Raw genomic sequence first — 14,270 nt, 5'->3', positions numbered from 1 at the left:
CCGGGTTTACTGTCAAGAACCGGTGTCATTAGCGAAACCCGCTCATGCATAAAACCAGCAGAATTTACCAGCTTGCATTTCCCCTTCGACGTTGGGCAAAGGCCACAAAGAAATCGTTGCAGAATGGACAAAAATCCCCGGTGTATTCTGAATGATGCTGACGTGATAAATGACATAAAACAATATTATAAACCACAACAAAATTCTATGTATATTCTACATTGTTTATAAAAACACCTTTAAGGATGGCACTATCGGTAGACAGTCGGATCTAGAACGCTAGAAAGTCTGGAAACCAAATACTCAGAACCCATGGGAAAATAACCCAGTATCTTTCAAGCTGAGGTGTGAATTGAAAGATGTAATCAATTCAATCTGAACAAAAGGGACAAAAACAAGCATACAGCTAAGCGCTAAGTTCAAACATCATTAGTTCAAAGATGGCGCTGAATTGCAAAACAAAGTCAGCCTGTGCTGGGTACCAGGAAATGGAGTAAACGGCAACGAGAAAGCGGATGTCCTTGTAAGAAGAAGGGCGCTATACGGCTGATAGGACCCGAGCCCTTCTGTGGCCTAGGAATATTAATGAGCACTTCAGACAGAAGGACAAAAAGAAAATCAGATAACAACGGGACTCACTCATTGACACAAACCATCCAAGAACCTCCTAAAAAACTTTCGAAGGAAAGAAGCAACAGGATGTATTAAAGGAAGCAGGAAAAATGTGCAAATACTAACAGGATTCTTAACAAGGCACTGCAAACTAAATGGACATCTGAAGAAGATTGGCATAACCCAACACGGTGCAGATTCTGCAAAAAGCAGAGAAGACACCAAGATACCTATTAACAGACTGTAGTGCTAGACTTGACGGCAGGAAGAAGTGTTTTGTGGCATAAAACGTAACCGTAGAAAAGATTCAACCACGGAAACCGGGCCTACTAATCAAGTCCTTTGATGAACCAGGACTTATCGGTGTGCTTTAAGTCCAAAACGGGGATGCAATAGTGAATAGCTCATAAAGGGCGCAGTTAATACTCTGACTAATACATCTATCTACATTATGTAACTGCATTGAGTCATTTAAAGGTTTTTGGTTTTTCATCTTCAGTTTTCATATGAGATTCCATAACAACAGCAAAGGCAAAACAGTTATCAGTTTTGGTCACAGCTGTAATGACTTTTTAAAGTGCAGTACGAAACAGGCTAACTGATGAGCTCCCGAACCAACTTTTTAAATCCTTCAACCATGAGTTCTGTCGCCCATTAATCGATATTTTTCCTTCTTTTTTTACCTTTTAAGAGTTTGCATTGTTCCCCGCACTTAAGAGTGTCGTAAGTACATGCTTTTTCTCTTTCACAATTCCTAGATGTTTTCTACCCACAAAAATGTCGAATATGTCAGTGTACAGGTTGAGAATAGTTATGCGAATACCAAAAGAAACAAAAATGACTGATTCAAAAAACTCCTCAAAAAAACTCACTTAAGCCATTATACACTATTCTATATAGATATCATTATTCCGGGCCTGAAAGGACATTGTCATCGTATTTCAAGGACTTATCAGGGAGTCTATCGGCTCTGCCGCCCGGTGTATCGTCAAGTGCTTCTGAATATAAATAAAAGAAAAGGTGACAGTAGAAAGCCTTGACGGACTCCCTTGAAAAAACTTTCTGACTCAATCTTCAATCCTTTTTCTGCTATTTGGTTCCAGTAAGGATACGAAATTGAATATTCGGCTCGTCTACTCCAGTTTTTTTTAAAGAAATCGATCATTTAATGATTTTACACAATCAAATGTTTTATGGTTGTTAATAAAACATGCGAAAACCTTGGCATTTATATCTTTGTAGCTCTGAGTAAATGCATTTATCAAGAACTGCCACAAAAGGAAGAAATTATTAAAATATACGATTGCAGAAGAAGTTCCTAATTTATAACCTAATTTTTCATGTTTTGACTGAAGATTCTTCTAAATATTTAAAGAAACGTTTAAAAGAGACACATTTAAATTATCCAAATCTATGACTAAATTTAAAAAGGATCGGTTTGATTTCGTAAATAATGCGAAAATCAAGATGAATTATTGATTAAGAGGGATTGATAGACAAAGTTTTTGGAAAAAAACATGGTTGTTTTTATCCAATTTTACGTCAGGAGTAAATGCATATTAAAATTGGAATTTTTCGGGGCCGGTGCCTAAGGGGAAAAACATATGATTTATGCATTAGATTTAGTAATGCATTGTGATTACTAAAAAAACTAGCCATCTGAGAAATTATTAAAGGATTGATCGCTAAGTATACGACACTGACGAGGGTGTGAAAGAGCCAAGAAGGAAGGCACACAAATTTCAACTTAAATCAAGTTTGCCGTGTTAAAATTTCAAGAAAAAGATGATGAAATTTAATATTTAATATAATTTCCCTTGACGCCTGTTGAACCTTCAAACATGCCAGAGGATTGTAAAAGGGGGAATAACATTATTAATTAATTAATATTTTTATGCAAGGTTTTGGTTAAAATGAAAAAGCCAGTGCCGCGAGCGGGATTCGAACTCCGATTTGGAAGTCACGATAGCTCAAGTGGTAGAGCAGCGGCGTAATTAGCCGAAGGTCGTGGGTTCGAAACCCGCTCGTGGCACTAGCTTTTTCATTTCGGCCAAAACCTTACATAAAAAGATTAATAATTGAAAGAAATAATTTGGTCAATAAGCCACTAAATATAATGGATTATTAATTAATTAATTAATCGTTTTATGTAAGGTTTTGGTCGAAATGAAAAAGTAAGTGCTACGAGCGGGATTCGAACCCCGATTTCGAAGTCACCATAGCTCAAGTGGTGGAACAGCAGCGTGTTGAGCCGAAGGTCGTGGGTTCTAATCCCGCTCGTGGCACTTACTTTTTCATTTCAACCAAAACCTTACATAAAAAGATCAATTAATTGAAAGAAGTAATTTGGTCAATAAACCACTAAATATAATGGATTATTAATTAATTAATTAATCTTTTTATGTAAGGTTTTGGATGAAATGAAAAAGCCAGTGCCACGAGCGGGATTCGAACACCGATTTCGAAGTCACGATAGCTCAAGTGGTCGAACATCGGCGTGTTGAGCCGAAGGTCGTGGGTTCGAATCCCGCTCGTGGCACTAGCTTTTTCATTTCGACCAAAACCTTACTTAAAAAGATTAATTAATTGAAAGAAGTAATTCGGTCAATAAACCACTAAATATAATGGATTATTTATTAATTAATTATTTATAAGGAAAAAATTGATGTACATAGATTGTAATATAAATGAAAATTTGGCAAAATTATTTCACTGACGAACAAAAATTCTGTTTGACACCGTTATGTTTTTAGCCTAGATTAAAAAAGTTAACGTGTGAAATTCGGGAAATAATTCTTTAAAAATATTTTGAAATTTAACCATTACAATGTAACCAAAAAACCAGTCTGCAATTTCAACAATTATTTACTAATGAAATGGAAAAATGTGCAAACAGCAAAATCTAGATTGAAGCTGCACTATTAACAAATTAATTAATTTAATTAATAGGAGTCATGCAAAAGTCTACGCGTTTAAATATACAAAAAGGCCGTTAGCAAATTAGTTAATTGAAAAATAGTATGAGAGAAAATTCAAATAAATAACCCAGTGCCACTACCTTGGTTTTTTATTAGGGATATTAACAAAATATATAACCAATACAAACTTTTAAGACAATTTGAAGGTTGTGGGTCGTAAAAGTCAATTAAAGAGCTAAGGACGAGTTGAATCGTTAAAATATGAGTGGCTATGTTTGTTTCAAAAATATTCCAAGCACTTTAGAAAAGATCAGCAAATATGTTAATATAAAATTTTTACAACATATTGAAGATAATATACTCGATTAAACGTCGAGATAAAAATACTTATTCGATTAGAGCGGCCTGTTAAATAATCAAGATTGCGGTAAATAGAGTTCCAAAGAGAACTTTATCCTATTAACTTGAAGTTTCGTCAAAGCTATGCATACTTGAAAGCCGTTCTAGAAGCGCCTGAGAGGTCTGAAATTCCTGATTCCAATCTCGCTTCCATTTGAAATTTAACATTTAATCGGAGAGCCGAGTGCAATAGGAAGAACGTGGGAGATCGACTGTTTGCCCAGAACGGTTGTTGCACAACGAAGTACGATCGAGATTCTGGGCCAGTCATCGGACAGTTCTTGGCGAGGATTTCGCATTTATAAACGCTGTAGAGGTACACGGAGAATTGGGTTTATTGAGGCCAAGGGCCAATTGATTCAATTCCAAGACCGCGTCGAGAAAGTTCAAATTCTAGACTCTTTTTTTATCGATATCTACCAAACTGTCTTCTTGTTTGTATAAAGAGAAAGGTGTTTGACATATACAAATGACGAGAAAAAAAAAGAGAGTTTATAAATTTGCCTGTAAAACATCACGTCTGCTTCATCAGTGTACGCCGAAAAACCGGATCATGTTTCGAATTAGCATCGTATTTTTTTTATTTATTCAATTATTTCATGTCAATCGTTTGAAAGTTGTATGTTGAACGTTTTCTGAAAGGTACAGCGATGCATTTTCTAGGTCACGAACGAATAAACGCTGGAGTTCCCCAAGGCAGCGTCTTGGGGCCTTTTTTATTATAGCACTTTTGCCTTTTTTTCTCTCAGAGATTTATATCTCTTTGCCTGCCTCATACCTTATGCTTTATTTTTTTCCTTCTAGAGTCATTTTTCCAATTCCATTTTTAGCTCACTCTCACCATGGCTGACACCTAACACAAGAGAATCCTTCAAACGACTAAGACGCGCGGATTTTCTCGATAGTGATAACTGATTCCATTCCGCAAATTTAGTATTGTGCGTCAAATATTAATGATGATTTAGAGGTCTGGTGTGATGTAGGTTCAGAAAAAAGATTTTTTTATCATTCCAACGTTTCGACCTTTATTGAGATCATCTTCAGCCCCTGGGTTTCATAAACATCGTTTAAACTATACAAATACACGAAAGATGTGAAAACGAATTTATACAATGATGTACACAATACTGAAATTTTAGGTGTAATCAAAGTATTTCTGCTCAAAGTGTGTTTTTCTGTGTAGATGTGTCAGAGTGTCGTGTTGAAAGTGTTAGTGAGATATTAATGGGTTTTTTGGTTCATACATGTTTTATTTTGAAGAAGTGTGAAGGAAGTAGGGATAGAAATTCATTTTTCTATGAGGATTCGGCATCTTTGAGGTGAAAGTGAACGACAATGGAAAAAAATGGTAATGGTTTTTCGTTCGGGCATAATTAGCCTTTCAGGATTATTAAAGACGGGATTATTAGGGAAAGAAGAGACAAATTCTCGATTTAAACTATTTAGAATTGTTTGATGTATGGAGTGTAATGATTGTTTTATATGTTGTACTATATGTTTTGTGTGTTATATGTATGTTACTGATAACGAATTTGATTTGCGATATTAGTGTAGCTGCGGCTGTTCTGTTATTGATGCTGTGTTTATCTCTGTTGATGTAAACCGTTTCTAAAAAGTTACGTTTGTATTTGTTTTTCGTGTTTAAAATTTTTGGATTGTTGAAATCGAAATTGTGTTGGTGTTCAAAATGGTGGGTAGCTAGTGCTGTAGGATTTTGTTGTTTTTTCAATCATAAATATGTTGTTTCACTTTCTCATTGGGATGTAATTTCGATTTAAATTCTCGACAATTTATACTATTGACTTTGTAAATTTCATCAAACTTATTTGCTACAGGGGAGTGGGTTCTAAATACATCAAATAAAATGGCAGAATTTTAGCCATCAGTATGGACTACCACTGGGCGCATATAGCTCATGCCTCTTCATCGTTAAAACTATAATATACAATTTCAATTAATTATTCTTTTTATGTAAAGTCTTGGTTGAGATAAAAAAGTAAGTGTAACGAGCGGGATTCGAACCCAGGACCTTCGGCTAAATATGCCGTCGCTCTATCACTAGGTTGTGATGGAGAGTTGGTGTCCGAGAGGATCGAAGTCAAGATAGCTCAAGTGAAGGAGTAGCGGCGTATTTAGCCGAAGGTCGTGGGTTCGAATCCCGCTCGTGGCACTAGCTTATACATTTCAACCAAAACCTATATAAAAGATTAATTATCATAAAGTTCACGCTGAGACTTTGACTTGGGGCGCTGCGGTTTTGGTTGAAATGAAAAAATTGGTGCCACGAGCGGGATTCGAACTCACGACCTTCGGGTAAAACGCCGCTCTCTACCACTTGAGCTATCGTGACTTCGAAATCGGGGTTCGAATCCCGCTCGTGACTCTGACTTTTTTATCTCAACCAAGACCTTACGTAAAAAGAACAATTAATTGAAAGAAGTAACTTGGTCAATTGACCACTAAATCATAAATGGTATAGTATACAATCTACAAATAAGTAAGTAATATATTGAAAATAGTCGTCTTCTAACGATACGTAATCGGTACAGTTCAGGTGATGTATTCCAAATTTTGATCGTACCCTTAACTCTTTTTAATTTGTTGCCCCTAGTCTTTACATTTTTTTTGTTTTTTTGTTTTTGATACCAGGGACTGGAGGAGTTCCCTCCTGAGCACTCCAGCTGAGCTGTACAGCTTATTGTACTTTATCCCTCGCTCCATATTTTGGTGGAGGGCTCGCAACACAAATGTGAACTTGAGCCCCCGGGGTGCCGGTGTTCTTCCATCGAAGAAACTCATTTTTGAATGGGGTTGGTGGTCATTCAGGGTAGGTGAGATCCTATCCTGCCCCTTCCATTGATGAGTGCCGTGTCAATTTCTTTCAATTGCGGCCACCGGTCCCCTTAGGCGTCAGAAAAAGTCCAGAGGAGACGGTGGGGATCGAACCCACGACCTTTCTACTAGCCGAGTCTGACGCCTTAACCACTCGGCTACTGCGGACCGGTTAACATTACATTCTTTATCACAGTGTTGTCAAGATAAAAATATAGATATATTTTCTACATAAGTTTGGGTGATATTATTCTTACCGAATGTGGTCTAACAATAAGTAGGTTTTCAGTATTAGAAATATCGACCACTTTTTCATCTTGAGGAAGAAAGCAAATTCAATTATTACTGCCAAGGTTTCGACCTATTTTGATCGTACCCTTAACTCTTTTTAATTTGTTGCCACTAGTCTTTACACTCTTTATCACAGTATCGTCAAGTTTAAAAATAGAGATATATTTTCTATATAAGTTTGGGCGATATTACTGCTAAGGTTTCGACCTATTTTAAGGTCATCATCAGGACCTATATTGTTGACAAGAAAAAAACTTAAATATCTCAATCTGTAGACATATTTAAGATTGTTTTATAAGTTCTTTATAGTAATAACGTGAAATTAATATAGGATCTGATGATGACTTTAAAATAGGTCGAAACCTTGGCAGTAACAACTGAATTTGCTGTCTTCTTCCTTTGATTGCCCGTTGATTTATCTGTCCCTCCACATATAAAACGTTCCAATTTTATTGGAATTTTATTTTTTAAAAACCTTCAAATTCCAATTCTATTTAATACGTGGGACGGAAATCAAGTGGGAGAAGGAATTATATAGGAGTGACATCAGACCGACGCAGTTAAATTGAGGCCTCCGTAACTCAGCAGCGAAAGGCATACCCAGTCTAATAAACACTTTTTATTTAAATTTTAATATTTTTTAAACGCACTTTAGAAATTATAGCTAGATCTGACGAAATGAAACGCGTGGGGATTTTTTTCTAACGTCGAAAAACCTTCACCTCGTTATTTCGCCTAGGCGGCGATATTAACAAGGAATTGTTTCAAAGGGTCATTTGATCCTTCGACACACTATAATTCCAATTAGGAACTCACTCGAGGCAAGGACGAACTTGTGAAAAGAAATCTGTTCATACAAAACATCATTAACATTTCTTTTTCCCCTCCTGTAAAACCATGTATCAAACTCGGCACTTGTGAAATTATTCAACTCTGTGAAAGCTCGGTTAGTTTAACTCAAGTCAAAATCCCTTAAAATTCTAATAATTTGACTTGTGAAAGACCCATTTAAGCAATGGCCTCTTCCATTTCTTACTTGTTTTACTTAAGGGCTTTCCTTCTCCAACTGGCTTCTGCATATTTTGCTATTTCATTCATCCTTTTTTGTCACATTCCACGACTTCTATTCTGTGCCTTTTTGGCACACTCTTTGATCCAGATGAACCGGAACATTTGAACTGGAGTCTATTGGCCCCCCTCGGTTCAAATTTAATCTTCTTAGTGTCATCACGACGTTGACTATTGTTTTCCCTTGATGACTTTTTCTCTTAGCCCAATTCCAGGCCTATCTCCAGAGCCCGTTGTGCCGATCTGAGCTGCATTGTGTTTAGTTCTTAGATTGTAGTGTACCATAAGCGAATACTAAACGCATTGTATCAAAAGCTTTTTCTTTCTCAATCTTTACAGTTAAGTACAGGTTACAGTTGATATTTGACCCTGTGACCGGTATTTCTTCTAGCTACAGAAATTTTTATTTATTTCCTTTGTAGTACTCTTCTCAAAAGAGCACATTACATCTATTTAGGTCGAGGTGTAGATGGCCCCAGGCAGCTTCTTTTTCCCGATCCCTCTTTCCAAAGATCAACTAATTAAGGCATACCATGTTCTTGATCAACTCCAAGTATTTCGTGGCCCATGTATTTCTTCTTTTTTTCGCTTTTGTTAGTCTGACTTAGTTTTCTTGTTTATTTTGAGATTTTTTCAAACAATTGCACTTCAAACAATTCACTTTTTATCTCTATTTTGCCCATTTTCTTTCGGTTAACAGGACAGTGGCCTTTTCCTGCTGAGAAAGAACTTTTGCTTTCTTTTTTTCAGAGATTTATAACTCTTAGCTTGCCTTATACCTGATGTTTTGTCCAGTGCTTTAGTTTTTCTTTTTTCAAGCTAATTGTCCAGTTCCAACTTTAGCACACACTCCAGTCATGATTCTGCCTCTTTTTATTTGGCTAGTTGGTCGTTCATTTTCTTTCATGTTCGAGAACTTATTTTAAATAAGTTGCCGTGTTTTCCTATAGCATGATGCTTTTACAGCTGCCTGTAGAATGTATATCTGTGGTTATTTTTCTTAGCATGGACTTCAGCCTTGAAGATTGTTGAGATTAACCCAAAGGATTTCGCTAGGGTACAATTAGGCCCTTTTACCCTTAAACCTAATCCCTGTTTCATCTTTGATCATATTAAGGCTCCTTCTAGAAATTCGGGACTGCCTTTGTTCTAAAGATTTCTTTTATCCACGATCCCTTGGCCTTTGTCCTGTTCTTGTGTTTTTTTCTTTCTCAAGCCATTTTTTTTTGTTCAAAATTTAAATCATACTCCGCCTAGTTGTGGTTCCGGTCACATTGACTAGAGGAGGAAGGTTGGCCCTTTTTTGGCCCATTGTTCTTTTTCTTGTATACCTTCATGTCCTGAATCCCACATTAGGATAACCATGTGTTTTTCTAGGACCATTAGGCAATCCGACGGAAGGTTTCAAGTCCAACTGCCCATTGGGTGTCGTGCATGAAAGGGGCAAACCACTTTACAATACTTTTTTCATACTAATAATAACATACAATAAAAAAATCCATAGTTTACGAAGGGATTCGAACCTAGAACTGAATGGAAAATACAAGCCGGACGCGGACCCCAGGACTTAATGTATAAATTGTATTGATGCAAAATAAATGCAGGTTTTCCTTTTCGCTTCATTTTTAATAATTGGGTAAATAAAACTATAAAACATTATGCTAAGGGATACACATCATTTTAAAGCCTGTTTATCTCGCTTTCTTTCTCTTACAAGTGTAAATGTTTTTATTTAATTCAGTCTGTTCAGGGCCTTCAAACAAAGTGATGACTAAGAGCGATTTTTGGCAAATTTATTTCTATGAATTTAAACTTGGGCGAAGTGCAGCGCAAACTGTTCGAAACATTATTGACACTTGGGGGCAAAGAACCATAAATCAATCCACATTGCAGCGTTGGTTTCAAAAATTTCGTAATGGAGATTATGACCTCACGAGCAATAAAGGTGGTGGCGGATGACAACGACCAGTTAAAGGCTACAGCTGAACCTGACCCCACAAAAACTACTCGAGAAGTAGCGGAAGAACTTGGTGTTGACAACTCACAGTCGTTCGCCATCTGGAAGCTATTGGAAAAACAAAGAAGCTCGCCATGTGGGTTCCGCATGAGCAGAACGACCGATAAAAGGACCGCAGGTATGAAATCTGCGCAATGTTTTCCGTACGCAACAAAAATGATCCATTTCTCACTCGTATCGTGTGACGAAAAATGGATATTATAACAGTAGTCAGTGGCTGTATAAGAGTGAAAAACCAACTTCATTTATTCACTGTCTGGTGGTCATCTGCAGGACTTCATTACAGCTTCCTCAATCCGGGTGAAACCATCACTGCTGAAAAGTACTGTCATGAAATTAACGAGATGGAACGAAAACTGCGACATTTATGGTATTAATCGATTGGCAGGGGCCTGTCCTCCTTCAAGGCAACGCACTCGTCGCACAACGGACTCTGGTCCGACTTCATTGGGTCACGATGCTTTATCACATCCACCACACTCACACCTTTCCCCTACAGATTATCAATTTTTTAACCATCTCAACAACGTTTTGTGCGAGAAACGGTTCAGAAGCCTGAATGACATTGAAAATGCATTTCGGGAGGTCGTCGATTCCAGAGACCCCAGTTTCCACACTTCTTGGATCAATGAATTGGTTCTGCGTTGGCAAAAAATATATAGATAGTAATGGAAGTTATGTCGATTAAAAATATTTTGTTGAAGTTAAATTATAGGTTGTTTTAGGGAATGGATTCGTGGTGGCTTGTGGTGACGCTCCTGGCGGGAACTTAGAGAAGAGGCTGTCTTCTGCCTGTGATCTTCGCGCGAAACTTGCGTATGGCCACCGTCAACACCCGGCCTCACGGGATACGGTGGATCGGTCGGCAGCGTATAGGCGTTGAGGACTCGATGATTGTGCTGATTAGTCCCTCGTATGCGTTAGTAGTAGCGGTTGGGAACGGGTAGTGAATCGGTTGCTCCTGCTCGAGTATGCTTTGCACAGCTGTGCGTATGACCGTCGTTGTTACCTTGTGTGGCAGCGAAGGATCGGACCACCTAGGGAAGCCTATGGCATCGAATGCGCATGGCAGGTGTAGGCTGACCTCGATGGGAGGATTTACCGTAGGCGGTGCTCTTCTAGGGGGTAGTTAGAAATTCCACTTTAAACGAAACCGCGGCCGGAGCGGATCCGGAAGTTTCGACGCTTGAGTAGCCCCAGCACTCTGGGAGATAGAGTCGCCTTCTCTATCTAGGGAGTGCGCGGGAGACCAGGCTGATGAACTTCGGCTTAGGTAGCCCTTTGCGCGCGGCATGACTGATGCTTAACGCAGACCCGGCCACTTGGAATGGACAAGCGGGGAGCGAGGTTGTCTTCGCCCTTCGGGGCTGGGCTACCTCTACACCAAGGCAGCAGCAGTAACACAACCCTGTCGTATGCGGAGGTGCGTCAGCTCTCATCTTGAGAATCAAAACGTCCGATAAGGCCGAATAGGCTAGGTGCGGACGTTAAAGATCCTCAGAGTCCTTTTTAGGATGACCGAGTACGGGAGCCCAAATGTACATCATAAAACGTTATTTTTGCATCAACCCAATATATCATTCTAGGACTCGATTAAGAATCTTGTTGGTAGAGGGTCTGTTTTAATAATTTTTTAAGTGAGACCACCTGAATCCATTGTTATTTGCTTCTCGATCTTGTATAATTTGTATAAATTCCCTAGTTCTACTAGTTACTTGAAGGAGTATGCTTTCTAGAAAATATTCGCTAGGAGAGTTTTTGTGTTGTATTCGTTGGATTTCAAGATTGAAAGTATTCAAATGGCCTAGTGTCGATAACCTGCTTCAGAACCGGCCTGTTTCCACCAAGAAATCCTCTAAAAAATAAAAATAGCAAATATCCTATATAGATTTTTCCAATCGAAATAATACAAGAAAATACAAGATCTTGCTCCTGAAGAGTACAAACAAAAGCCCGCTTTCATAATATGGCTAGACGGGTAGAAAAAAGTCAAAACAAAATAAATCGATTTCAATTTCACTTCTAACCGGCCGCAGCCGGTAGCACCACGATTACATTGACCAAACGGTGTCAAGGGTTAGTGAAAAGAAATTTGCGGTCCGAGTTTTGACATTCTCTCATTCTTTCACCCGTCTTTCTTCATTAAAAGCTTTCGTTCTATAAATAAATTCAATCGAAGTACTTGATATTTAAATTTGGTTAACTAATTAAATGATCGACAATAAACAACGAAGGGGCGTCGGTGGCCGCAACGGTTTAGGCGTTGACACGTCGCTCATCACTGTAAGCTGAAGGTCCCGGGTTCGAATCCAGCGGCCCCGACATACTTACAAATGGGCTTTTTTTTCAAAAACACCGTCACCCCGAGGGTTGCTGTTGCGAACCCTCTTTTAAAAAAAAATAAATAAACAACGAACGAAAAGTAGAAAATTACAAGTAACAATTAAATAGCGTAAGCGTTCGTGTAAACTTGAATTAAGCCACGTTAATTACACAAATTTAAGAGAAAATATTAATTTCACTAATTTCGTGGTCCGCTTGACCAATTAATATATTACAATTAATTAAGGTTTTTAGTTTAGATAAAAAAATTGAAAAATGGCAAAAAGGAGGGAAAATTCAAAAGGTGGGGTTGAGATGGGAAGTTAGTGTCCGAGTGGATCGAAGTCACGATAGCTCAAGTGGTAGAGCATCGGCGTATCAAGCCGAAGATAGTGGGTTCGAATCCCGCTCGTGCCATTGTCTTTTTTTATCTCCACTAAAAACCTTTAATTAATTGGAAAATATTAATTTTATATAAGAGTAAACCTTTAATATAAATACGAAACACGAAGAGGAAACTATCTACCTTTTTTTCAAACAGAAAAAATGTTTTTAAAATAATAAACTATAAGTTAGAATAAGAAACTAGTCTTGTAGTATCAAAATTTTAATTCTACAGATAGACTAAAATTCAATCTGGATCGATTTGAATGAAACTTATTTTCATTAGTTTTTCGAATGTTGTCTAATTTTCGACTCATTCCTGGCTCTGGAATTTCCTTTTTCTAGTAGTTTCTATCGAGTTGATGGTAATAAATTTAAAACCTGTTCGAGAACGAAAGTTAAAATCCGCACGAGGCATGTCCTAAATTAATTCATTTGAATATATTTTCATCAGATGAAACGATTATATTAAAAAGTCTATAATTTAAATTAATTTTTTTTAAAAAGAGTCGTGAAACATGACAGAATCGTTAGTCAAACAGGTTAGGCCCGATATTTGTTCCATTTTAGTGCCGCTATCAGTTTTTCCAACCGCTCCAGCTCAGTGCTCTCTGTCAAGATGAAAACTTCACGATATGAGAAAAACCTCCTGTTTGACAGTCTTAAAATCAAAAAAGGTCAAAACCTTGACTTCAAGCTGCAAAAATTCTCGTCGATCTAATCGTTGTCAAGTTACACATCCAAGGTCTTCAAAGAACAGACTTAACTGACGTAAATAAAATTAAACTAAATAAAGATAGTTCATTTGATTCATTGATTGATTTATTGATAGTTCAAGATAATTCATTTGATCGTAATGAACATAAAATTTTATCAGTGATTTCTTTAAAATAAATAAATAACAATAAACTTTATAGAGTTAACAGTGGAAAAAAGCATCGGCTATTCAAGCACTGGATCCCATTACAACTTGGTTAATAATTAAGCAGTTTACGCTCAACAGCAGTACAGATAAGAACTTATCACAAGTTGTTAAATAATTAACTCGACCAATATTTCACCTACATTGTGCCGACATTCCTATTGTTTCATCTCATTCCTTTCTTGATGTTGTACGAAAGTACAATTTCAACTAATTGTTTCTTGTGGAAATGAATGCCAGAATAAGAGGCAATTATCGTTTGAAACGCGGGAAAAAGGCTATCGGAAGGGGAATTGTGCTAATGTGTTACGTTTCGGATAGGGCCTGGAAGCGATGGGAAACTGGGGCGACCTTATTCTTTTCTTCTAGGTTATACATAATTCCCCCCCCCCCCAAGATATCTCAACCAATTAGACGACTTTTATGAGATACGTAGCAGAGAAAGAGAAAGAGAAAGAGAAAGAGAAAGAGAGAGAGAGAGAGAGAGAGAGAGAGAGAGAGAGAG

General features: G+C 37.6%; 1 protein-coding gene and 1 non-coding gene across 6 annotated transcripts in view; one reads left to right on the top strand and one right to left on the bottom strand.

The window, feature by feature from the left end:
- The window catches only part of LOC106672366, a 138,747-nt gene that overhangs the window by 20,287 nt on the left and 104,190 nt on the right, over window positions 1-14,270 (bottom strand). The gene's annotated exons all lie outside the window — the stretch shown is intronic.
- Trnan-guu lies at window positions 3,079-3,151 on the top strand. The gene has a single exon. It is a non-coding gene; the product is annotated as a tRNA-Asn (tRNA).

Source organism: Cimex lectularius, unplaced genomic scaffold, assembly GCF_000648675.2.
Source record: "Cimex lectularius strain Harlan isolate CLEC.00 unplaced genomic scaffold, Clec_2.1 scaffold44, whole genome shotgun sequence".
NCBI lineage: Eukaryota > Metazoa > Arthropoda > Insecta > Hemiptera > Cimicidae > Cimex > Cimex lectularius.
This window is presented reverse-complemented; position numbering and strand designations above follow the sequence as displayed.